Source organism: Elephas maximus, chromosome 3, assembly GCF_024166365.1.
Source record: "Elephas maximus indicus isolate mEleMax1 chromosome 3, mEleMax1 primary haplotype, whole genome shotgun sequence".
Taxonomy (NCBI): domain Eukaryota; kingdom Metazoa; phylum Chordata; class Mammalia; order Proboscidea; family Elephantidae; genus Elephas; species Elephas maximus.
The window spans coordinates 22,665,060-22,693,001 of record NC_064821.1 but is presented as its reverse complement, the minus strand read 5'-3'; the positions used below and the strand labels follow the sequence as shown (position 1 = coordinate 22,693,001).

The window sequence follows — 27,942 nt, the reverse complement described above, 5'->3', positions numbered from 1 at the left end:
CGGGCTTCAAGTAGCAATATTGAAGGATTCTATGGGGAAAATATTGAAATATGCAGGAAGCATCAGTAGAAGATGGAAGGTATACACAGAGTACCTATACAAGAAAGAACTGGTCGACATTCAACCATTTCAGGAGGCAGCATATGGTCAGGAACAAATGGTACCGAAGAAAGAAGTCTAAGGTGCACTGAAGGCACTGGTGAAAAACAATGCTTCAGGAATTGAGGGAATACCAAATGAGATGTTTCAACAAACAGATGTAGCACTGTAAGTGCTCTCTCATCTATGCCAAGAAATTTGGAAGAAAACTACCTGACCAACCGGCTGGAAGAGATCCATATTTGTGCTCATCCCAATGAAAAGTGATCCAACCGAATGTGGAAATTATTGAACAATCTCATTAATATCACATGCAAGTAAAATTTTGTGACAATCTTTCAAAAGTGGCTGTAGCAGTACGTCAACAAGGAATTGGCAGAAATCCAAGCTGGATTTAGAAGAACCAGGGGTATTATTGTTAATGTTAGATGGATCCTGGCTGAAACCAGAGAATACCAGAAGGATGTTTACCTGTGTTTTATTGACTATGGAAAAACATCCAACTGTGCAGATCATAGCAAATGATGGATAATATTGCAAAGAATGGGAATTGCAGAATACTTAATCGTGTTCATGAGGAACCTGTACATAGATCAAGAGGCAGTCATTTGATCAAAACAAGGGGATACTGCATGGTTTTAAAATCAGGAAAGGTCTGTGTCAGGGTTGTATCTTTTCACCATACATATTCAATGTGCACGTTGAGCAAATAATCCGAGAGTCTGGATTATATCAGAAAGAACAGGGCAACAGGATTGGAGGAAGACTCATTAACAATCTGCGTTATGCAGATGACACAACCTTGCTTGCTGAAAGTGAAGAGGACTTAAAGCATTTATTGATGAAGATCTGAGACCACAGCCTTCAGTATGGATTGCACCTCAACATAAAGAAAAGAGAAATCCTCACAACTGAACCAATAACAACATCATGATAAACAGAAAAGACTGAAGTTGTAAAGGATTTCATTTTACTTGGATCCACAATCAACACTCATGGGAACAGCCATCTAGAAATCAAACGATGTACTGCATTGGACGAATCTGTTGCAAAAGACCTCTTTAAAGTGTTAAAAAGCAAAGATGTCATCTGAAGATTAACGTGTGCCTGACCCAAGTCATGGTGTTTTCAATTGCCTGACATGCATGAGAAAAATGGACAGTGAGTAAGGAAGACGGAAGAAGAATCAAAGTCTTTAGATTATGGTGTTGGTGAAGAGTATTGAATATACCATGGACTATCAAAAGAATGAACAATTTTGTCCTGGAAGAAGTACAACTGTTACCAATCACCAATCTAACACAAAGGTCCTTGTCTTTTCCTCAGTAAGAATACACGCGAAAGACAAACTTCATCTTTAGCAAGCTTTGTTTTGCTTGAGTCAAATAAAAGGAGTCAGCTGGAGACTAAGCCTCTCCAAAAGACTGACTCGAAAAGCTAAGCAAGGTTAGGGCTTATATGGGTTCAGTGGAGACAATAGAGTAATGAATATTTAGTCAGCTTCTTTTTCAAGGGGCAGGTACTTCTCAGAATGGTGGCGCATGCTAATTAGGTTGTACACACACCTGGAATCCAAGATTTAACCCACGGATATTCAAGATGGAGTCTTCTTGGCAGACCTTGGCATCGCTTATTATGCAATGTAGCACAAGCACACTGATCTTCAGCACTACATTGTCATCTTCGGAAGGGCTAAGGAAGGTTAAACAGTGGTCACACTTCGTTCTTCTGGGCATGCGGAGCCTGTAAAGGAGGAAGGGACTAGAAAAACACTAAGAAGGAGATAGTAATTCATAGGTTGTTTCAGTCTTATCTCATGTTGGCAGGGTGTGGTTCCTGTTTACCCAACTTCTAGATGGTAACCTTTTAACAGCTCTTTTGTTCCACCAGCACAGTTAACCCTATCTGTCTCACAACCAGAATACTCCTTAGAAGCAAAGATGGTGAGACGATGTCCCACATATTTTGGACATGTTATCACAAGGTACCAGTCCCTGGAGAAGGACGTCATGCTTGTTAAAGCAGAGGGAAGACCCTCAACAAGATGCATTGATGTAGTGGCTGCAACAACAGGTTCAAGCATGACAACAATTGTAAGGATGAGGCAGGATCAATCTGTGTTTCGTTTGGTTGTACATAGGGTCACTATGAGTCAGAACCAACTTAACAGCACATATATATATATTCACATATATGTATACATACCTACATACATATCTTCCACTCTTTTCCTTCTCTGTGCCATAAAAAGCAAAAGTATTTAAACAAATTATAATGACTATCCATTAATTCAATAAGTTACCTAGAAAAATCTTTGAAATTATTTTAAGACCGTATATCACAAAATACAATTATTAGTGAAATAAAGTTTGTTTAAATTGTCTATATTTTCATTCAGATTTTTATCCATATTTTCCCCAATCTAATGTTAGCCCTTTGAGATTTTAATAACTGGGCTTTTTTTGTTGTTTGTTTTTTTAACTCAAAGCCTTGGCCGACCCTGACCAAGTCATTGATATGCATTTGACCTTTTTCTATTTTGGGTGGGGATTTTTTGTTTTTTCATTGTGATTTTTATCTTTTGAATTCTTAAAATTCCTCTGCAATAGAGAGAGCTTAGTCATGGTTCTTTATCTTGGAGATTCACCCAATTTCTGATAACTGTTTTAGGACAGGATTTTTCTTATTTTAACCTCATCAGAGTCCACATTATTTATCTTAATTTCTTTTGTTTTACAAGGTTTTCACAAGGTTGAGAGGGGTCTTTTCTTCAAAAGCTCTGTGGAAGCTACAAGGGCCTCAGAGAGTGAGGGCCAAGGAGGCCTGAACTTGTCCTGCCCTCCCTCTCTAAGGCTTCTCGTCAACAAGAAGAAATGGGCAATCTCGATTCATTTACATATGTTTAAGTTGGCATAGGAATTTTGAGAGGCAAAATACTTCCTTTCCTGTAAATATTTGGACTGTTAAATTTTATAAGTGCTTATTTATCACCAAACTGATTGATTAAAGTTCTTTGAAGAAATAATCTAATTCAATAATACCGTCTGGAGGTAGGGAATTATTACACCTTCATAATCCTATCTTTTGTACACTTTAAAGAATCTTTTATAGGAGCAATTTAGAATAATTTGTCCTTTATAAGACTGTGCTATACCTATCAAAAAAATTTCCATCTTTTTTCAGTGCACTTTTCAAATAGACCAATTTATATCAAACTTTCTCAAAGTAGCTACTGAAAACCCAAACCCAAATTATAAGACAGGCACAAGAAGCAGTTTTTTTTTGTGTGTGTGTGTGTGTTTTTGCAAGAGAAAGAGCTGAGACTTGACCTCACTTAAAAAAAAAAAAAACTGTCAGCCACAGCCTCCAGCCTGACAGAAGGCAGGAAAAAAAAAAAAAAGACACAACTCTGGGTCAGATACAAGCTCTTTGAACATACAAACACACACACAAAAGAGAGACATAAAAGCAACATAAGTTCACTGATCTGTGAGGCCAGCTGTAAAAACCAGGCTGTACTCCTAAACAACACAAAACAAAGCAAATAGGGTACCCCTTTTGTTAATGTACCTTTGGAAATTGGTAAGATTGATTCATTTCAACAGGTTCTAGGTAAAAGTGATTAACTTGCCAGAGTCTCAGATGGGTCTCAGACACTTTGACAAAAGCTGAGTAACAAAAAAAAGTTCTCCAAAGAGAAAAGAAAAGACAATGCAATGGGAACCCATTGTCCCAAAGTGGAAGAAAAAAGAGAGAAAACGGGAACTCATTTTCACAAAGTGATCACTGAAATTCCCAATTAAAAATTACTCTTAATATACTCAGCTTATTTTGAACATGAACCTCAAACCAGGATCCCAATATGAGGGAGCTCTAGGCTCACTTCTCTTAGATGTCAAGGATTCTGTTCTCTTGGATTGAAACTTTGGTTTCCCACAGTTGAGTACAATACCTAGCAGGGAGTCTGATGCAGGGTTTGGTGAGTATTTTGTTTTACAGTGTACTGCCATTGCATGAGAGTTTTCTATCAGCTGGTGGGCAGCATAATGCTCTGGCTCATCTCCCGTTCCAGCTTATCCTCACATGAGCATCTTTCTGTTGGCAATAAATACCCTAGAAGACCTTGAAGTTCTCATGCCTACACGTTTTGTGGCTTAAAAAAACTCTGGAATTTCTTTGTAACAACCATATAAAAACCAGTTTCATTCTTTCCGAACCTATTTCATTCTTCCAGTGAGAGATACAGCCTCTTATGAATTACAATTTTTGAAAGAAAATCTTTCACAGAAGTTATTTTGGAATCCTGAATGTGTTTAGAAACTTCAGAATATCAATCAAATTAAGCAACCCATTGATCCTGTCTGGTTTTGGCACCATGGTTTTCTAATTTAGATCTCAAACACAGCAGTCTCTCTAACTGAAAAGTACCCCAATGTGGTCTCCAATTTGACGAGCTGAAAATGATAGGAAGCTCAAACAGAAAAATACAAATGCAAACAAGACCTAGACCCCATAGTTCTTGGCCATGTAGTGAGACAGAATTCCACTAGGAAAATCCACTTCTTTATTGGATTGGAAACTCTGGTATAGTGGTTAAGAATTATGGCTGCTAACCAAAAGATTGGCAGTTCAAATCCACCAGGCACTCCTTGGAAATTTTATGGGGCGATTATACTGTCTCCTATAGGGTTGCTATGAGTTGGAATCAATGGCAACAGGTTTGTTTTGTTTTTCTTAATTGAATTTGGCATACCCCATTTTGAGACAGTCCTAAGCACTACAAGACAACAAATGCACCAAACTCACAATAAATATTGGATTCAAGCTCAAAACAAAAAAGGGGTGGAACTCAAAAGTCCAAGAGGGCTTACCAAGATGGCCTCCAGATGCTCCATGCAGGCAATGAACTGAAAGAGTTTTTGAGGGTGTCATGCTAATGTCGAACAAGAGCTCTGGGGGAAGTTGGTCAGCTGCTATGGATCCAGCTTCTGATGCCAGCAATTGTCAGAAAACCTAAATGCACAGAGAATCATCAGAAATTAGTATTACAGAATATATGCATTGTGAGTAGATATTATTCAAATCAGGCAGCATCAACTCAAAAATATAGAGAAGGCATTCAGAAGAAGGGATAGCAAAAACAGGCTATATAGGTCATTGTCATGTTAATATCTCAAGAGATAGCATCAGAACATATGCCGGGCTCCAGGATCAGTCTGTTTAAGGAACAGAGTCACTAAGGATGTACCACACATTTTCCGGTCAGACCCTGGGTTCCTGCTTCTTGAAACTGACTCCACCTTTATAATTCTCTAAAAGGTCCCAGTGCCTGAAGTAAAACAGTCTCTGATAAGTTGCTCTATAGGCTATGATGTGATCTGGACAGGACACCAGAAAAAGCAATTCCTTTAATGCTCAAGGATTTGAAAAAGGATACCTGACAGAAAATGGCCTGTGTGGATCACCCCAACTCCATGAACCCAGAAATGTGGATTTTCCAACAGAATTAAAATGGTTTATCCAAAACTGGAAGTCCATCTATTAAAAAAAAAAAGAAGAAGAAGAAGAAACAGGACCCATACTTCACACCATACATAAAACCTAACATAGAATACATCAAAAACTAAATATAAAACCTAAAACTAGAAAGATCATGGGGAAAAAATATAGACAATGGTAGGGGCCCTAATGCATGGCATAAATACAATACAAGACATAACTAACAATGCACAAACACCAGAAGATAAACTAGATAACTGAGAGCTCCCCAAAATTAAAGACTTATGCTCATCAAAAAAATAAAAAAAGAATCTACCGACTAGGAAAAGTTTTTGACTATGACATATCTGACAACGGTCCTATTGCTAACATCTATAGAATACTTGAACACCTCAACAAAAAAGGGCAAACAATCCAATTAAAAAATGGGCAAAGGATGTGAACAGATGCTTCACCAAAGAAGACGTTCAAGCAGCTAACAGACACATGAGAAAATACTGCAATTATTAGCCAATAGAGAAATGAAAATCAAAACTAAAATGAGATACCATCTCACCTTGACATTAATGGTACTAATAAAAAATTAAAAAAACAGAAAATAATAAGTGTTGGAGAGGTTGTGAAGGAATTGAAACTCTTACGCACTGCTGGCGGGAATTTAAAATAGTACAACCACTATGGAAAATGATATAGGACCGCCTTATAAAAATAGAAGTGGAAATACCATACTATCCAGCAATTGCACTCTTAGGAATACAGCCTAGAGACATAAGGGCCATCACATGAATAGACATATGCACACCCATATTCAGTACAGCTTTATTCACAATAGCAAAAAGATGGAAACAACCTAAGTGCCCATCAACAACAGATGAATGGATAAACAAATTACTGTACCTACAAAGTAATACTACACAATGATAAAGAACAGTGATGAAACTGTGAAACATCTCACAACTTGGATGAATCTGTAGAATATTATGCTGAATGAAATAAATCATCACAAAAGGACAAATGTTGTATGAGACCGCTATTATAAAAACATAAAAAAAGCTTACACAGAGGGAAAAAAAATCTTTGATGGTTATCAAGGAGGGAAAATGTGGGAGGAGAAATCACTAGATAGTAGACAAGTGTTAACTTTGGTGAAGTAAAGACAACACGCAACGTAGGGGAATTCAGCACAACTCAAAACAGACAAAGTCATAGAAACTTCCTAGACACATCGAAAACCTTGAGGGACCAATTTACTGAGGCTGAGGGCTGGGAAACATGGTCTCGGGGGACATCTACATCCACTGGCACAACATAGTTCATAAAGAAAATGCTTTACATCCTATTTTGGTGAGTAGCATCTGGGGTCTTAAAAACTTGTGACCAGCCATGTAAGATACATCCATTGGTCCCATTCCAACTGGAGCAAAGGAGAAACAAAAGACAAAAAGAAAATACTAGTCCAAAGGACTAATGGGCCACATGAAACAGGGATTCCACCAGCTTGAGCCCGGGAGAGCTAGATGGTGCCTAGCTACCACCACAGACAATTCTGACAGGGATCACAATAGAGTGTCCCTGGCAGAGCAGAAGAAAACTGTAGAAAAATATTCAAGTTCACAGAAAAAGACCAGACTTACTTATCTAACGGAGATTGGAGAAACACCCGAGCTATGGCCCCTGGACACCCTGCTAACTCAGAATGGAAGCCACTCCCAAAGCCCACCTTTCAGTCAAATATTAGAGGGGCCAATAAAATAAATAATAACACGCATAAGGAATGTGGTTCTTAGTTCAATCAAGTATAGAAGATTAAATGGGCAACACCTGCCCAAAAGCAAAGACACAAAGACAGGAAAGGACAGGAAAAATAGAGGAGTAGATATGGGAAACCTGGTGCAAACAGAAAGGGGGAGAGTGCTGACACATTGTGGAGACTGCAACCAATGTCACAAAACAATTTATGTATAAATTCCTGAACGAGAAACTAATTTGCATTGTAAGTTACGCTTAAAGCACAATATTTTTTTTTAGTTTGTCAACTCCAATCGGGTCCTTGCCCCTGCATGCAACAGAAAGTGCTCCTGAAGAGTCACCAACGTTCTCTACCTTATTAAGTCCAGATTTTGATTCTTCATCCATGACTCACTTCACTTGTCAGCAACATTGACTCAGTTTAGTACTTATTGGAATGAGCTTTTATGTTTCAGGTCTTTCTGTGGTGCAAGAAAAAGTTTATCTTTTTGGTGTGACCAGCTGTATTTTATTGTATTATATCTATTATTTCATGTATTTGAAGTGAATCAAGTTCAGATAGCAAAAGGTGAAATTACAATGCCGTCCTGTCTCAATTTGGTTTTCAAAAGTTTATATATTAACAAAATTTATACAGAAATAGTTAAATGTGGTAAAACACACGAAAAATAGAGCTCATTAAAGGTAAAATATTTTTAAGTGAATACTAAATTGGCACACATAATTTCATCTCACATACTTTGGACACGTTATCAGGAGGGACCAGTCCTTGTAGAATGACAACAGCATGCTTACTAAAGTAAAAAAAAAAAAAAGTAAAGGGGTAGTGAAAAAGAGGAAGACTCTCACTGAGATGGATTGACACAATGGCTGCAACAATGGGCTCAAACATAGCAGCGATTGTGAGGACGGAGCATTACCGGGCAGTGTTTTGTTCTGTTGTGCATAGGGTCACTATGAGTCAGAACCGACCCTGTGGAGCCTGTGAACAAGAACAACACACAATATTTTCACACCTGAAATAGGTATCAGGCTTCCTAAGGTCATTTGGTTAGATAGAGTTGCTTTCAGTTGTAATTAAATAAAGAAGACTGGAATGCAGTTAGATAAGAATGGTATGTCCAAGTGTGCTAGGTGTGTGACATGGAGGTGAGCAGAAACAATGGGTGGAGAAAGGTGAATGACAAGCAACCAGCCTTGTCAGGAAATCACCCATCCTGAATTCCACCTTTTATTGTCTTGGTCTTTAAGAATTTGTACTCTTTGGATCAGAATGACAATAAAATGTTTGGCTAATGAGGAGCTTTGGATATTGAGCCTCTAGGGATACAGAATCTGCAAATAGTCTGCCTGTTACCCCCTCACTCAGGAGCAGTTCTTCAGTCAGGGACCAGCACACCTGAGACATTACCCACCATGATCCTCTTGTCCAGGAGCTGGGTGCCTCACCAGGCCCTTCTGCCTTTCCTGTGGAGAGAACGTCCATCTACATCATCCAACATCGAGGGCAGGTGTTAAGCATCATTCCTCAATGACACCAGCCAGGTAACCTAGAGTCCCTTGGTTAACATTTAGAAAGAGGGCAAGTGTTTCCTCACAGGTTCATCCAGAGGAAGCTGGGAGGAGAGTTGTTGTTGTTAGGTGCCATAGTGAACCCAAGCACAACAGAAAGAAACGTCGCCCAGTCCTGTGCCATCCTTATAATCATTGCTATGCTTGAGCCCATTGTTGCAGTCACTGTGTCAGTACTTCCCACTGAGGGTCTTTCTCTCATCAGGGAGAATGATGAGAGTACATGCATAAAAGGATTGGAAATAAGGCTTCCGTGGACCCCTGCATCTATTCCATCTTCCTGACATGTTTCCATGTATCTTTGCACCAGTCTCAAGGACCTCTCATTCTACCAGTCTCCTCTTCTCTCTCTACAATGGAGGGACCATTTTCCTCCTGAACATAAATCTGTCCCTTTTGAAACATGATGACCATTATAATGAAAAAATACAAACCTGTTGCTGTCAGGTTGATTCCCACTCATAGCAACCCTGTGAAGGTTTTCAGAATAGAACTGCCCCATAGGGTTTCCAAGGAGCAGCTGGTGAATTTGAACTGCTGACCTTTTGGTTAGCAGCTGTAGCTTTTAACCACTACGGCACCAAGGTTTCCAGATGAACACTACAGAATTTTAATATTTACTTGAATTCTTGTGGTAGAGAAGGAGGTGGTTTGTGGAATTTGTCTCCTCATTCCTTGTTTTTAACACATATTTTTATCATCTCTGTTATCCAGCTCCTATCTTGGAAAGACATGGATTCTGAGACACACACATCACACCATCTCCCTAGTTCATTTATTTTCTCTTTATAAAGTTGCCAAATATTTACAATGACCACAGGAGCACAGGTAGTATGAAAATATGTATATAAAACCATGACTAACTTTTCACCCCTTTCAAGAACAAATAAATGTTTACACTCAGCTGTATTAGATTCAGGGTTTTTTTTGTTTTTTTTTTTAATAAATAGCCAAATAATATGCGTACAGGGGACACAAACTTTCTAGTCTTCTCCATTCTTCTCCTTCCCTTCCCAGATGGCTTTTGCCTCTGGTGATGAAGCTTCTGCTGGTCCAGGGACCACATATTTGATTGTCTTGTCACTTATCTTTTCCATCAGTTTAATCAACAATATGGAACCCAGAAACCAAACAGGAGTTTCAGAGTTCTTTCTCCTGGGACTGGCAGAGGATCCAGAACTGCAGCCCCTTCTCTACAACATCTTTCTGTTCGTGTACCTGGTCACCATCCTGGGAAACCTGCTCATCATCCTGGCTATCAGCTATGATTCCCACCTCCATACCCCCATGTACTTCTTTCTCTCCAATCTGTCCTTCACGGACATCTGTTTAAGTACAACCACAGACCCGAAGATGTTAGTGAACATCAATACACAGAGAAACTCTATCACTTACACTGGCTGCCTCACCCAGGTATGTGCTGCCATAATTTTTGGAGGTTTTGAAATTTTTCTCCTTGGAATAATGGCCTATGACCGCTATGTGGCTATTTGTCATCCATTGAGGTACACAGTCATCATGAACCCCCACTTCCTTGGTCTGCTGGTCATACTCTCTTTGTTCATTAGCATCATGAATGCCCTGGTCCATAGTCTGATGTTGCTGAGACTGCCCTGCACAGACCTGGAAATCCCCCACTTCTTCTGTGAAGTTGTTCAGGTCCTCAAGCTCGCCTGTTCCAATACCCTCATCAATAACATCATACTATATTTTATGTCTAGCATATTTGGTGGTATTCCTTTCTCTGGGATTATTTTTTCTTACACTCAAATTGTTTCCTCCATCCTGAGAATGCCATCAGCTGTTGGAAAGTATAAAGCTTTTTCCACCTGTGGTTCTCACCTCACAGTTGTTTTCTTGTTCTATGGGACAGGATGGAGTGTACATTAGTTCAGCATTTACACACTCTTCCAGGAAGACAACAGTAGCCTCCGTGATGTACATTGTGGTCCCTCAAATGATGAATCCTTTTATCTATAGCCTGAGGAACAGGGACATGAAGGGAGCCGTGAGAAAAATCATTGGTAGGATACTTTATTTTCAGTGATTGTGTCATCTGCTTTGGGCTTGAGTTTCTAGAATGAGGAAAAGTAAAAGAAATACTGGAGAGTCAGAATTCCTAACTAGATGACATAATGGCTAAGCGTTATAAAAATGAGTCAAAAACAACCTCTGTATATTAGCCCCCATTTGTGTACTTCTTCATAGCAAGCTCAAAAAAGTGTGCCAGTGTCAAACTCAAATTTGTACATACTTGTTTTAAAAATAGCCCACGTAATCAGAATTTTACCAACTTAGAGCCTTCCTCCCTTACTTATCCCACAAAAATACACCCAGCTTTTGCTATCCACAGATGGGCGAAGACCTGTCACTATAATAATCCTAATGTGCTCTGCCTTTGGAGTACCTTTGACCCAGAGACTCCCCAACTTGCTGCAGTAGGGCTTCTCACAGGGACACATAATCTCCCTCCTTCCTTCTGCACTTCCCTGGGAGTTCTCATCCCTTCTTCCCCTTCTGTTTTCTCCCTGCACCTCTTACCTCTGGAAGACTTCCTACTATGGAAGATTACACCCTACAAGCAGCTGTCAATGCATCACACCAATAAAACAGCTTGCCTTTCAACTGCTATCTCATGGTCATAATCTTTTTTCTTGATCATCCTTGAAGTTCATTAAACTCACTACACTAAGTGCATTTCAACTTGGGGTTGAAACCTGACTTTGCTTTTTTGTTTAAATCTGTGCTGTTTCACGAATTATTTCAACTCTTTAAACTCAGTTTCTTTGGGCAGGTTCCACAGAAGCAGAGCCTGAGGAAGGGCTTTTTATTATAGTGATGTTGTTAGCAGTGTGACCCCAATACCCCGAGCATGTTTTCTCCTTTTTCAAAATGGGCAACTGAGAGCTTAACACAACTAAGGCCATGATAAATCTTTAAGTTATTCTTCCTCTGCCTGTCTCCTTCACGTACCTCTGTTAATGATTTTGTTTTGACCAAATGTTAATGACTTTGGTCTTTGTTTTAAACTGATGCAAATAACCTTTTGTTCTGTCAGGACTGCCTGTGGCATACAACCCCCACAGGAAAGCTGGAGCCCAGATATCAGATATATATATCTTTAGCCTAATAAAGAAATGTCTGCCAGGGGACTACAAAGACACTTGTAACCATTGTAAGATTCTGTATAAGCTCTAATGTCAAAATTGCCCTTCCAGACTCCATAGAGACAGCCTGTGTTGCTGCCAGGTCCCAGGTGATGTATAAAAAAAACTCCTTAATAAACTTTCTCACTCTTTCTGACTTGGAGTATGTTTCATTGGCTGGACTGCTCCAGGGAACGGATCCTAATCAGGTAACAGTAGCCTTCTCAGACAAAATCAAGTGGGAGACAATGGACAAGGCAGGGAGGGATCTAAAGTTATAGTCACAGCTAGAGAGTAACTTCAGGCTGATCTAATGGACAGGTTTGTGAATTGCACCCCATACTTACCTCACTGTGAGACAAGGATGCTGACCTTTCAGGCCCCAATTTAGTACTTACTGAGGTCTTTCACTGATAAAACTCTCTGATAATGGCAACATCGGCATCCACCAGACTCAGTTTCATCACCTACAAAATGATCTCTGTAATTTGAGATGATTATGAGGTATTTGAATTTCATCAGTGCAGAAGCCTTTGGTTCTAAGAAGAAAAAGAACTGACTCTAATATCCTCAAGCAATAAAGTTATATGTCATTACAAAGAAAGGCCTTCAGAGGTAGGGAATGTACAGGAACAAGACAGTAGGCTTCATTTAGTCCTCTGTGTGGTGACCTCATCCTAGGACTGGTTCCCTTTATGGTCACCTGATTGTTGCAACAGATTCAGGTCTCATATCCGCACATGATGCCCAGAGAGAGAAAACTTGCCATCCTTCTCTGGGTTTATTGTTACTAGGCATTTCCATGGAATCATCAGAAGACAGCCCCTCTGTACTGGGTTGAATAATGCCTCCCCCCAAAGATATCCCAATCCCTGGAAGCTCTGAACTTGACTGATATTATAAGAGGGTGAATGTTCTTGCCTGTGCTTTTGGTGTCACATTTAAGAAACTGTTTTCCAATTCAAGATCATAAAGATTTGCCTCTCTGTTTCCTCCTAAGAGGTTTATAGTTTTAGCCTATGGTCTCTGATTTGATAAACTGATGATGATAGGGAGCTCAAACAAAAATCCAAATACAAACAAAACCTAGATCCATAGTTCTTGGCCATGTAGTGAGCCAGTTTCACTAGGAAAATCCACTGTTTCTTGGATTTGGCATATCCCATTTTGAGACAGCCCTAAGCACTGCAAAACACCAAATTCACCAAACTCATTATAAATATTGAATTCAAGCTTAAAATGCAAAAGGAGTAGAGCTGGAGAGCCTGAGAGGGCTTATCAAGATGACCTTCAGATGCTCCACAGAGGCAGTATGCTGAAAGGGCTTTTATGGACATTACATCTCTGTCCAATGAGAGCTCTGGGGGAAGTTAGTCATTTGCTATTGATCCAACTTCTGATGCCAGGAATTGTCAAAAAACCTAAATGCACAGAGAAACACCAGAAATTAATGTAACAGAATTTTTGTTGTGAGTAGATATGATTCAAACCAGGCAGCAGTCAACTGAAAAATGTAGGGAAGGTAGGTCAAAGAGGGGGTAGTGAAAACAGGTTAGGCAGGTTACTGTCATGTTAATTTCTCAGGAGATAGTATGAGAATACATGCAGGGTTCCAGGGTCAGTCAGTTGTAGCAGCAGAATCACTAAGAAAATGCCATACATTTTCCAGTTAGACTGTGGGTTCCTGCTTCTTAAAACTGACTGTATGTTGGTAATTCTTTAAAAGAACCTAATACCTGAGGCAAAACAGTCTCCACTAAACTGCTTACCAGGATACTGTTTGACTTGAAGATTACTCCAGGAAAATCAGTTCATTAAAGGCTCAAGTTTCAAAAGAATACCTTAGGGCAAATGGTGTGGATCAACCCAACTCCATGAACCAAGAAATAGATTCCAGAGGAAATAAAATGGTTTGTCAAAAACTGGATGTCCATCTGTAAAAAAGAAAGAAAGAAAGAAAGAGGACCCATACCTCACGCCATACACAAAAACTAACACAAAATATATCACAGAACTAAATATAAAACGTAATACTATAAAGATCATGGAAGAAAAAATAGGTGCAATGCTAGGGGCTCTAATGCATGGCATAAATACAATACAAACCGTAAATAATGCACAGATACCAGAAGATAAACTGGGAGCTCCTAAAAATTGAACACTCATGCTTATCAAAAGACATCACCAAAGGAATAAAAAGAGAACCTACAGGCTGGGAAAACTTTTGGGCTATAACATACTCAACAAGAATCTAATCTCTAATATCTATAGAATACTTCAACACCTCAACAACGAAAAGACAAACAATTCAGTTAAAAGTGGGCAAAGAACAAGAACAGCCACTTCACCAAAGAAGACATTCAAGCAACTAATAGACACATGAGGAAATGTTAGCAGTTATTAGCCATTAGAGAAATACAAATCAACACTAAAATGAGAAAGCATCTCACACTGACATTAATGGAACTAATCAAAAAATTAAAAAAAAAATTAAATAACAAATGTTGGAGAAGTTTTGGAAAGATTGGAACTCGCATGCACTGTTGATGGGAATGTAAAATGGTACAACCACTACAGAAAATTATATGGCAACTCCTTAAAAAGCTAGAAATAGAAATACATATGATCCAGCAATCCCACTCCTAGGAATATATCCTAGAGAAATAAGAACTGTCCCATGAATAGATATATGCACACCCATGTTCGTCGTAACATTTTTCACAATAGCAAAGAGATGGGAACAACCTAAATGCCCATCAACAGATGAATGCATAAACAAATTATAGTACATATACACAACGGAATACTATGCAACAATGAAGAACAATGATGAATCTTGAAAACATCTCCCAACATGGATAAATCTGGAGTGTGTTATGCTGAGTGAAATAAGTCATCACAAAAGGACAAATATTGTATAAGACCACTATTATAAAAACACAAGAAAAAGTTTACACAGAAAAAAACAATCTTTGATGGTTAAAAGGGAAGGCTTGAATGGGGAGGGGAAATCACTAACTAGATAGTACCCAGTAATAGACAAGCATTAACTTTGGTGAGGGGGAAGACAACACACAATATATGGGAAATCAGCACAACTTGAACAAGGCAAAGTCTTAGAAGCTTCCCAGAAATATCCAAACACTTCAGGGACCAAGTTACTGGGGCTGAGGGCTGGAGACCAGGGTCTTGGGGAACATCTAGGCCAATTGGCATAACATAGTTCATAAAGAAAATGTTCTACATTCTACTTTGGTAAGTAGCATCTGGGGTCTTAAAAGCTTGCAAGCATCAATCTAAGATGTATTTCTTGGTCCCATCCCATTCAGAACAAAGGAGAATTAAGAAAACCAAATACACAAGGAATATATTAGTCCAAAGGACTAATGGACCACAAGAACCACAGCCTCCACCATCCTGAGCCCAGAAGAACTAGATGGTACCTGGCAACAACGATGGACTGTTCTGACAAGGATCATAATAGAAGGCCCCAGACAGAGTGGGAGAAAAATGGTACAACATAATTCAAAATCCCAAAAAAGACCAGACTTACTGGTCTGACAGGTGCTGGAGGAAGCCCCTAGACTATGGCTCATGGAAACAGTAGTCAAGAAATCAAATGACCTATTGCATTGGACAAATCTGTTGAAATGATCTCATTAAAGTGTTAAAAACCAAAGTTGTCACTTTGAGGACTAAGTTGCACCTGACCTAAGCCATGGTATTTTTAATTGGCTCATATGCATGCAAAAGCTGGACAATTAATAAGGAAGACCAAAAAATAGTTGATGCCTTTGAACTATGGCGTTGGCAAAGAGTATTGAGTATACCGTGGATTGCCAGAAAATGAACAAATCTGTCTTGGAAGAGGTACAGCCAGAATGCACTTTAGAAGCAAGGAAGGAGAGACTTTGTCTCACATACTTTGGACATGTTATGAGGAGGGATGAGTCCCTGAAGAATGACATCATGGTTGGTAAAGTATAGGGTCAGAGGAGAACAGGAAGACCCTCAATGAGATGGATTGACACAGTGGCTGCAACAATGGGCTCAAACATAGTAAAAATTCTGAGGATGACACGGGACGAGGCATTGTCTCGTTCTGTTTTGCATAGCGTTGCTGTGAGTTGTAATCATTTCAGCCTCACCTAACAACAAAAACAATCAATGATCTGATTTAGGTAGTTAAAAACAAAATTTTCACAAGATTAAATTTGTGTATGAAGTCATAAGATTTATTTGATCTTCATGATATTCATACAGTAAGTTTCAGGTTCCTTCGATGACTCTCAGAAAGAACGAACACAGAGCATTTGCATTTTACAAAATCTTAGGTATATTTTTACATATACGATTGGATGGTGCCATCCAATCAGTCTCCACTCATAGTAACTATCTACAACAAAACGAAACACTGCCCAGTCATGTGCCATCCTCACAATCATCTCTATGGTTGAGCCCATCTTTGCAGCCACTGTGTCAGTCCATCTTGTTGAGGGTCTTCCTCTATTTTGCTGACTCTCTGCCAAGCATTATGTCCTTCTCCAGGGACTGGTCCTTCCTAATAACATGTCCAAAGTACATGAGATGAAGTCTCACCATCTTAGCTTCTAAAGATCATTCTGGCTGTACTTCTTCCAAGACAGATTTGTTTATTCTTCTGGCAGTCCATGTTATATTCAATATTCTTCTTAAACACCATAATTCAAAGTCATCAATTCTCCTTATTCATTGTCCAGCTTTCACATACATATGAGGGTATTGAAAATACCTTGGCCTGGGTCAGGCACACCTTAGTCCTCAAAGTGCCATCTTTGCTTTTTAACACTTCGAAGAGGCCTTTTGCAGCAGATTTGCTCAATGCAATTTTCATTTAACTTCTTGCCTGCTGCCTCCATAAAAAAAAAAAGAAAAAAAAATGGGTGTTGATAAATATACCCATATACATAAACTATCCCTTCACACCTAAAATAGGAGTCAGGTTTCCTAAATTCACTGGTAAGATAGAGTTGCTACCAGTTGTGTTAAAAAAAAAAAAAAATGAAGGAGACTGGAGTCCAGTTGGAGAAGAATGTGTGTCCACATATTCATGGTGTGTGACATAGAGGTGAGCAGAAACAAAGAGAGACGAATCACATGCAGCTGGTCTCACGGGGGCAGGGAGTTGACCATCCTGAATTTCACATTCTAAAGACTTGGTCTTTCAGGATTTGTGCTGCCCTGGGATCAGGATGACAATAAAAGTTTTTGGTTAATGAGAAGCTTTGGAATTTGAGCCCCCAGGGATGTAGAGACTGAAAATAGTCTGCATGTGACTGCCCGTGACTCAATATCCCCTCACCCCCCAGCCGGGAAGCAGCACACCAGAGACTCTACCCACAAGTGATCCTCAAGCCCAGGAGCCAGGTGTCCCACTGAGTCTCTCTGCCTTTCCTTAGGACACATCTTCCACCTTCACCATTCAGGGAATGCGTCAACATCATTCTACAGTGATGCCAGCCAGGTAATTAAAATCGCTAGTTGTTGTTTGGAAATAAGGGCAGGAGTTTCCTCACAAGTTCATCCAGGGCAAGCTGTGAAGAGAGTACATGCATAAAATGATTGAACTCAAGTCTCCCATGGACTCCTGCCTAACTATCTTCCATCTTCCTGACATGATTCCTTGGATCTTTGCACCAATCCCAAGGAACTCCAATTCTTCTTTCTTACTCTGTCTCTATAATGGTAAAGATCATTTTCCTCCTGAGCAGAAATTGCCCCTTCTCAAACACGATGACTACCATAAAATTCTCTGATATTTACTCGCATTCTTGTGGTGGTGAAATAGGAGGGCTATCAGCTTCGCCTTATCGTCCCACTCCTGGTTCTTAACACACATTTGTATTATCTGTGTCACCTGGCTCTAATCTCTGGAAAAAGATGTGGAGTGTCAACAGACTCTTTGAATTCCTCCTTCTATTTTTCTCTATAATATTACCTTTTTAAAAAGTAGTAATAACAATAATTTTGTTGATGCTTCATGTCTGGGAGGCTGTAAACATATTTTTCTTTGTAAAGGTAGATCTTTCCTTGGAGTAAGTGTGTCCATTCACACTTGGATAGAATATGCCTTTTGGGCTGGAATTCTGGGCCTACAGGGAAGTCCACCAGAGCCAGACTGTTGTTGTGGCTGCTAGCGGCCAGTGAGTTTGCCCACAACTCATGGCAACCCATGCTCAACAGAACAAAAAGCTGCCAGGTCCTATGCCATCCCCATAATCGGTTGTGAATCAAATTGTTTTAATTCATAGGCTTTTCTTTGGCTGATTTTCAGAAGTGGATCACCAGGATTTTCTTCCTATAAAATTACAAAATATTTAAAATGATCATACCAACACAGATGGTGTAAAAAAAAAAAAAAAAAAAAGCACCTTTAACTACTTTCCAGAATAAACAAATATTGATGCTCAGCTATTGATCAGATTCATGTATTTTTTTATTAAATAATCAAATAAGATGCACACAGATGGCACAAACTGTATTCCCCTCCATTCCTCGTGTTCCTGACCTAGATGATGTTTGCCTCTGGTGATGCAGCTACGGCTGGTATGGGGACCACACATTTCACTGTCTTCATCTCATCTTTTCCATCAGATTCATTAATATGGAACGTAGAAACCAAACAAATGTTTCAGAACTCTTCTCCTGACACTGAGGGAGGATCTGGAACTGCAGCCCCTCCTCCATAGCCTGTTTCTGTCCATATATCTGGTCACTGCCCTGGGAAATCCGCTCATCATCCTGGTTGTCAGCTCTGACTCCACCACCACACCCCCATGTATTTCTTTCTTGCCAATTTGTCCTTCACTGACATCTGTTACAGCATCACCATTATCCCAAAGATGCTGGTGCGCCTTCAAGCACAAAATCAGAGCATCACATATGCAGGCTGCCTCACCCAGGTCTGCTTTGTCCTGGTTTTCACTAGTTTGCAATGTTTTCTCCTTGGAGTAATGGCCTATGACCTCTATGTGGCCATTTGTCAACCAAGACATAAACAGTCATCATGAACCATTGCCACTGTGGTCTGTTGATTCTACTCTCCTTTTTCATTACGACTGTGGATGCCTCGATCCACAGCCTGATAGTGTTGCACCTGTCTTTCTGCACAGACTGGGCAATCTCCTACTTCTGAGAAGCTGTTCAGGTCATCAAGATTGCCAGTTCTGATACCTTCGTCAAGAACATCTAACATTTGGCAGCTACCATACTGGGTGGTGGTCCTCTCTCTGGAATCATTTTCTTTTATACTCAAATTGCCTCCTCTATTTTGAGAAAGTCTTCAGCGGGTGGAATGCATAAGGCTTTTTCTACCTGTGGGTCTCATCTCTCAGTTGTTTCCTAGTTCTATGGGACAGGCTTAGGTATGTATATTAGTGCTGCATTTACACACTCTCCCAGGAAGACTGCAGTAGCTTCAATGATGTACACTATGGTGACTCTCATGATGAACTCCTTTATCTACAACCTGAGAAACAGGGACATGAAGGGGAGCTTGAAGAACATTATCAGGTGTATATCTATTTTTCAGTGATTTAATTATCTGCTTTGGGCTTGGATTTCTAGATTGCATCAAAGGGGAAGAATACTCATGAGCCAGAATTCCTGACTCTCCCATCACACGTTCTTCTAAAATGACAAGCGCAATTCACCTTGGGATTGGACCCTGACTCTGTTCTTTGTGTAGCTCTGTATTTTTGACAGATAATTTCATCCCTCAGTTGTTGTTGTTAGATGCCATCAAGTTGGTTCCAACTCATAGTGACCTTATATACAACAGAACAAAACACCGTCCGGTCCTGTGCCATGCCCATAATTGTTGTTATGCTTGAGCCCATTGTTACAGCCACTGTGTCAATCCATCTCGTTGTGGGTCTTCCCCTTTTTCATTGACACTGTATTTACCAAGCATGATGTCCTTCTCCAGGGACTGATCACTCCTGACAACATGTTCAAAGTATGTAGGACATAGTCTCACCATCCTTGCTTCCAAGGAGCAACTTAGTTGTACTTTTTCCAAGATAGGTTTGTTTGTTCTTTTGGCTGTCCATGATATATTCAATATTCTTCACCAATACCACAATTCAAAGGCGCCAATTCTTCTTCTGTCTTTCTTAGTTATTGTCCAGCTTTTGCAAGCATATAATACTATTGAAAATACCATGGCTTGGATCAGGCACACCTTAGTCTTCAAGGTGTTATCTTTGCATTTCATCACTTTTAAGAGGTCTTTTGCAGCAGATTTGCCTAAAGCACTGCATCTTTTGATTTCTTTACTGCTGCTTCCATGGCTGTTGATTGTGGATCCAAGTAAAATGAAATCCTTGACAACTTCAATCTTTTCTCCATTTATCATGATGTCGATTATTGGTCCAGTTGTAGGGATTTTTGTTTCCTTTATGTTGAGGGGAAACCCCGGTGGTGTAGTGGTTAAGTTCTACGGCAGCTGACCATAGGGCCAGCAGTTCCAATCCACCAGGTGCTCCATGGAAACTCTATGGGCAGTTCTGCTCTGTCCTACAGGATCGCTATGAGTCAGAATCGACTCGACGGGACTGGGTTTGTTTTTTTTTGTTTTTTTGTTTTAAGTTGAGGTGTAATCCATACTGAAGTCTGTGGTCTTGGATCTTCATCAGTAAGTGCTTCAAGTCCTCTTCGCTTTCAGCAAGCGAGGTTGTGTCATCTGCAAAACGCAGGTTATTAATAAGTCTTCCTCCAGTCCTGATGCCCAGTTCTTCTTCATATAGTCCAGATTCTCTGATTACATGCTCAGCATACAGATTGAATAGGCATGGTGAAGGGATACAACCCGAAGCACACCTTTTCTGAATTTAAACCACACAGCCTCCCCTTGTTCTGGTCAAATGATTGCCTCTTGATATATGTACAGGTTCCTCATGAGCACAATTAAGTGTTCTGGAAGTCCCATTCTTTGCAATGTTATCCGTAATTTATTATGATCCACACAGTCGAATGCTTTTACATAGTCAATAAAATACAGGTAAACATCTTTCTGGTATTCTCTGCTTTCAGCCAGGATCCATCTGACATCAACAATGATATCCCTGTTTCCAAGTCCTCCCCTGAATCTGGCCTGAATTGCTGGCAGTTCCCTGTGGATATTATCTGCTTTTGAACGATCTTCAGCAAAATTTTACTTGCATGTGATATTAATGATATTGTTCGATAATTTCCACATTCGGTTGGATCACCTTTCTTGGGAATAGGCATAAATATGGATCTTTTCCAGTTGGCTGACCAGGTAGCTGTTTTCCAAATTTCTTGGCCGAGTTGAGTGAGAACCTCCAGTGCTGCATCCATTTGTTGAAACATCTCAATTGATTCCCTTCAATTCCTGGAGCCTTGCCTTTTGCCAATGCCTTCAGTGCAGCTTGGACTTCTTCCTTCAGTCCCATTGGTTCCTGATCATATGCTACCTCTTGAAATGGTTGAGCGTCAACCAATTATTTTTGTTATAATGACTGTTTATTCCTTCCATCTTCTTTTGATGCTTCCTGCATCATTTAATATTTTCCCCATAAAATCCTTCACTATTGCAACTCAAGACTTGAATTTTTTCTTCAGTTCTTTTATCTTGAGAAATGCTGAGCCTGGTCTTCTGTTTTGTTTTTCTATTTCCAACTCTTTGCACACATCATTATAATACTTATTTTGTCTTCTTGAGCAGCCCTTTGAAATCTTCTGTTCAGTTCTTTTACTGCATCATTTTTTCCTTTTGCTTTAGCTACTCGATGTTCAAAAGCAAGTTTTTGTCATTTTGTCATACTGTGGGGGCTTGTGTGTTGCTGTGATGCTGGAAGCTATGTCACCGGTATTCAGATACCAGCAGGGTCACCCATCATGGACAGGTTTCAGCTGAGCTTCCAGACTAAGACAGACTAGGATGAAGGACCAGACAATCTACTTCTGAAAAGAATTAGCCAGTGAAAACCTTTTGCAACACTCTAACCCCAGTTTATTTGGTCAAGTTTTATAGAAGCAGCACCTGAGGCAGGTATTCTGTTATGTGATTGTGAGGGCATCCATTTCAGCAGAAGGAAAGTGGGAGAAGGTGAAGAGAGCCAGGAAAGGATGAAAGCAAAGTTGTGGGGATAGCCAGAGGCTAGCTTCAGCCTGATTCCATGGACAAAGCCATGTGAATGGAAAGTTAGAATTAGTCCCACTGTGAGAGATGAGAGCTTACTTTTCATGCCCCAATCAGTAATCACTGAGACATGTCACTGATAAATTGTATGTGTAAAAAGTAACATCAGCATTCATCATATTCAGTTTCATTATCTACAAAAGGGACAAAATTAGATGATTTCCGTGGCTTCAGAAGATTTTGAGGTAACTGAACCTTATCAGTGAGAAAGATTTGATTCTAATAAGAAAATATAAACCTTGGCTCTAACAGGTTTTCATTACAAATGCTTCATTACAAGGACTTCAGAGGTAGAAAATGCACAAGAACAGGTCGGTAGGGTTTCATTCAGTCTCCTACAAGGTGGCTGCATTCTAGGACAGCAACAGATCCAGGTGTCCTAATCACTTTTGATGCTCAGAGACACAAAACTGACTCCTTCTTTGGGCCTACTATTAATAGAGGATCTTTTGTTAATAGAGATCTATTGTTAATAGGAAAACCCTGGTGGCATAGTGTTTAAAAGTTACGGCTACTAACCAAAAGTCAGCAGTTCAAATCTACGAGGCACTCCTTGGAAACTCCATGGGGCAGTTCTACTCTTCCCTATAGGGTAGCTATGAGTTGGAATCAACTCGATGGCAATGGGTTTGGTTTTTTATTGTTAATAGACCTTTCCATGGAGTGATACAGAAGACATCTCCTCCTCTCTCACCACTTTGAATAGGATCATACATCCCTTCCTCATTAAACTTCTCGTATGGGAAAAATCAAGTACTATGACAGCCTCAGGCTGACCATGCAGATTGTATTTCTGTTGGTTAGTGAACCCCTGCATCCACTAAAACCACTAATACAATGGCTGGCACATAACTCTCGATAAAATCCAACTGGGATCATTGAGTTCTATACATTACCATTATTTATAAGGCTTGTTATTCCTTGCTCTCAAACATTTCTACCACTTGATTCAGCAGTTTTATTGGTTTCCCTTTATTGTAATATCTTTCAGCAGGTTTACTAGTCTTAATAATATACTCAAATGAATAATTATTCAGTAGTCTGGGTAGAGATGACAGTCTTTTTTGGACCCCTATTTGCTTTCATCTTGTCTAATTGATTTATTGATCAGAGTGTATATGAGGTGTTACATTTGTCCTTGTTGTTAGGTGCCATTGAGTTGGTTCCGACTCATAGCGACCCTATGCACAACAGAACAAACACTGTCTGGTCCTGTGCCATCCTTACAATCGTCGTCATGCTTGAGCTCATTGTTGCAGTCACTGTGTGAATCCACCTTGTTGAGGGTCTTCCTCTTTTCCGCTGACCCTGTACTCTGCCAATCATGATGTCCTTCTCCAGGGACTGATCCCTCCTGACAACATGACCAAAGTATGTAAGAGGCAGTCTCGCCATCCTTGCCTCTAAGGAGCATTTTGGCTGCACTTCTTCCAAGACAGATTTGTTCATTCTTTTGGCAGTCCGTGGTACATTCAATATTCTTGGCCAACACCACAATTCAAAGGCGTTAATTCTTCAGTCTTCCTTATTCATTGTCCAGCTTTCACATGCATATGATGCGATGGAAAATACCATGGCTTGGGTCCGGCGCACCTTAGTCTTCAGGGTGACATCTTTGCTCTTCAACACTTGGAAGAGGTCCTTTGCAGCAGATTTGCCCAATGCAATGCCGAATGTGGAAATTATAGAACGCAATCATTAATATCACATGCAAGCAAAATTTTGCTGAAGATCATTCAAAAACGGCTGCAGCAGTATATCAATAGGGAACTGCCAGAAATTCAGGCTGATTTCAGAAGAGGATGTGGAACCAAGGATATCACTGCTGATGTCAGATGGATCCTGGCTGAAAGCAGAGAATACCAGAAGGATGTTTACCTGTTATTTTATTTACTATGCAAAGGCATTAGGCTGTGTGGACCGTAACAAATTATGGATAACATTGTGAAGAATGGGAATTCCAGAACGCTTGATTGTGCTCATGAGGAACCTTTACATAGATCAAGAGGCCGTTGTTCGGACAGAACAAGGGGATACTGATTGGTTTAAAGTCAGGCAAGGTGTGCGTCAGGGTTGTATTCTTTCACCATACCTATTTAATTTGTATGCTGAACAAATAACACGAGAAGCTGGACTATATGAGAAAGAACAGGGCATCAGGATCAGAGGAAGACTCATTAACAACCTGCGTTATGCAGATGACACAACCTTGCTTGCTGAAAGTGAAGAGGACTTGAAACACTTAGTAATGAAGAGCAAAGACCACAGCCTTCAGTATGGATTACACCTCAACATAAAGAAAACAAAAATCCTCACAACTGGACCAATGAGCAACATCATGATAAACGGAGAAAAGACTGAAGTTGTCAAGGATTTCATTTTGCTTGGCTCCACAATCAACAGCCATGGAAGCAGCAGTCAAGAAATCAAAAGACTTTTCTTCTTAGTCACCTTATTTTGCAGTTTTTCTTTCTCAACCCTGGTGAGTCTACACAGAAGTTGAATAAAATTAATTAAATCACTGAAGTTTTAGAGGGCTTCCTGTGCTCTTAGAGATCTCATGTGAAACTTTTTAATGTGTGTTTGTGAGGAAAATAGTTTTCCTGTGGGGATGGATTTTATTTTGAGGAAGACGTGTTGACTGCATATCAGGACAGCAGAAGAGGGAAAGTGGCAGGCTCAGGAAGGTGGCTTTTCCCACAGGCACAAAGAAGCAGAGTCATCAGTCAGAATCATCTCTGTAGTATGGGTGTGACAAAAAATCAGGTCTTGTACCATCAGTGGAGTGTACAGAGAGCCTACTGTTCAGGTCATTGATGGTGGTGGTGGGATTGTGTTCACCGGCACACTCGGAGGACACCTCACCTGGCACAACATGTGTCTCCTAGTACAAAGATGCTCCATTTATGTTCATACTGTATGTTCATACCTCACCCAAGAACTACTGACTTTGATCTCTGGGTATACATTCCAGTGATGAGCATTGTTAATAACTCCTTTTTGAGATTTTGATGTGTGCTGAAATCTGAGAAGCATGATGTAAATATTAGAACGTGGAAGAATGTATTAGAATATGGGCTACAAAAGAATCTGGAATTTGAAAATCTTTTCAGTTTTACTTATTAACATATCATTTTCAAAGTAGTGTATGAAATGTATTTGTAGCTCTTAAAGAATGGCAATGTAATGAAAACTCATATCTCTACCCCTGGGTTAAGAAATGAAGTAATGCCATCACCATGGAATCCATTTCAAGTGTCTTCCATTCACATTTTCCTCTTTCCTCCCAGTAGCAAGCACTATCCTGAATTCTGTATTTATTATTTTCTGTGACGTTCTTCTATTTTGTTGAATCCTATTACTATGGATTGAGTTATGTCCTCCAGGAAGATAGGTTGAAATCTTAAACACTTGTATCTGTTGCCAATTTTCTTTTCTCAGTATTTCTGTTCTACCTCCTAGTTTCTTGCCTAGTTACTGGGGTGTTTCAACTTGCAAGTGGCCATCAAAACTCAACAATTAGTCTTCATTCACCTGAGGAAGAAGGAGAGTCAGAAATAGGAGAAGGATATCAAATGTGTGCCTGGTTGCCTTCATGAACAACTGCCTCCTTTACCATGAGACCATAACTTGATGATGCCTGATTACCATTACCAAATGTTTTGATCAAAAATTGTATAGAAAAATTCTGATCAAATGGGGTGGCGGGAGGGGGAGAATTTGGAACAGAATTTCAAATTTTTAATGGCTTTAGACTTTCTGCAGCCATCGAGGCTGAATGAACCCCTGAAACTATGGCCCTGAAATAATCTTTAAACTTGAAACCATAAACCAATATTATACACTAAAGTCTTCTTTGAATGGTAATTTAAAACAAAACAAAACATGGCTTATCTTAATTAGTAAAGTACTTCTGCTTTGAGCATTGTACATTTTTAAAGAATTATCTATGTGAGGTCAAATTGACCATGGCAACTCAAAAGTTTGGATGGGAAGTATAGGGGGCAGTGAGTTTAAGACATTGGTAGTGGAAAGTTTTGGAGGTAGCAGGTATAGTAGCACTATTTGAAGAATGCAATCAATGTCACTGAATTGAACCTGTAGAAATTGTTGAAATCCTGTAACTTTGGCTGACTATACTTTCACCAGAGTTAAAATTTTTTTCTTTAATATGAAGGGTTTTTAAGGAAGTATTCACATGGAACACCATCTTCACCATCTGCCATCTAAGCCTACTGAGAATGTGGATAAACCTGCACACTAGTGATGACATTGTGATTTCTTACAACTCTATTAAAATCAAAAGTCAAATTATCAACCCACCTTCCACTAATGTAGATTGAAGAACAATGTAGATTGAAACTATCATGATGAAACTGGAAAAACTGTGATGAAATTGTAAATCCTAAAAAGGGAGTAATATGTCTATAGGGTCTCTATGAGTTGGAGTCGACTCGGCGGCACTGGGTGGGTTTTATGTCTCTCAACGGTGATTATAGTCAGAATTGACTACAGAGAATAGCTTAGAATCTTCTGTGCAATACACACAGGATGAAGATTAACATTCATGAAACATTAATGACTCATAAAAAGAAACAACTCTTAATGTTTACATTTGTATAATATCTTAATATAATATTTATATCCACATATATATAAACTGTATTTTTATAAAATCAACATCAAGCTTCCTTATATCATTGGTAAAATAGAGATGCTTTTAGTTGCATATAAATAAAGAAGATAAGAGTTCAGTTAGAGAAGGATGGCGTGTCAATTTATACAAAGTATGCACCAGGAAGGTGAGCAGAAAGAGGTGGAGAGAAGTGGAATCCAGTTACTGGGAATCAGTCATCCTGAGTTCTCCTCTTTTTTTTTTTTTTTTATTATCTTGGTCGGAAACCCTGGTGGTGCAGTGGTTTAGAGCTACGGCTGATAACTGAAAGATGGGCAATTTGAATCCACGAGGCACTCCTTGGGAACACTATGGGGAATTCTACTCTGTCCTTTAGAGTTGCTATGAGTCCGAATCTACTGGACAGGAACAGGTTTTTTTTGTTTTTTGTTTTTAATTGCCTTGGTCTTTTCAGATTTGCATTGCCCTGGGATCAGAATAACAATAAAACAGTTTGGCTAATGAAGAACTTTGGATACTACCTGCCCAGGGACAGAGACTGGAAATAGTCTTCCCGTGACTAACTCACTCAACAGTCCTCCCCCATCAGGAAGCAGCACACCTGAGACTCCACCCACAGATGATCTTTCTTGCTCAGAAGCATCCTGCTTCATTCAGTCCCTCTGTCTTTCTTCAGGACACATCTTCCACCTTTCCCATCCAGGGCAGAGTTCAGGCATCATTCTTCAGTGATATCAGCCAGGTAACTTAAAACTGCTTAGCTAATATTTAAAAATGAGGGCTAAGGGCAGATATCTTAGTACAGATTTATCCAGATGAAGCTGTGACTAGGGTACGTTCATAAAATGAACGGAGTCTCCCATAGGACAATTGGCTCTCTGCCACCTTCCTAACATATTTCCTTGTATCTTAGCATCAATGCTCAAGCAGCTCTCATTCCAGTAGTCTCCTTCTCTCACTCTGTAATGATATGGGCCATGTTCCTCCTGAGCAAACAGGAGGACTGCTATAGAATCCTCTGACATTTACTTGCATTC

General features: G+C 39.7%; 1 pseudogene; it reads left to right on the top strand.

Moving 5' to 3' along the window:
- The first annotated feature begins 10,032 nt into the window (after nt 1-10,032).
- LOC126071075 (olfactory receptor 7G1-like) lies at nt 10,033-10,966 on the top strand (annotated as a pseudogene).
- Nucleotides 10,967-27,942: the final 16,976 nt, after the last annotated feature.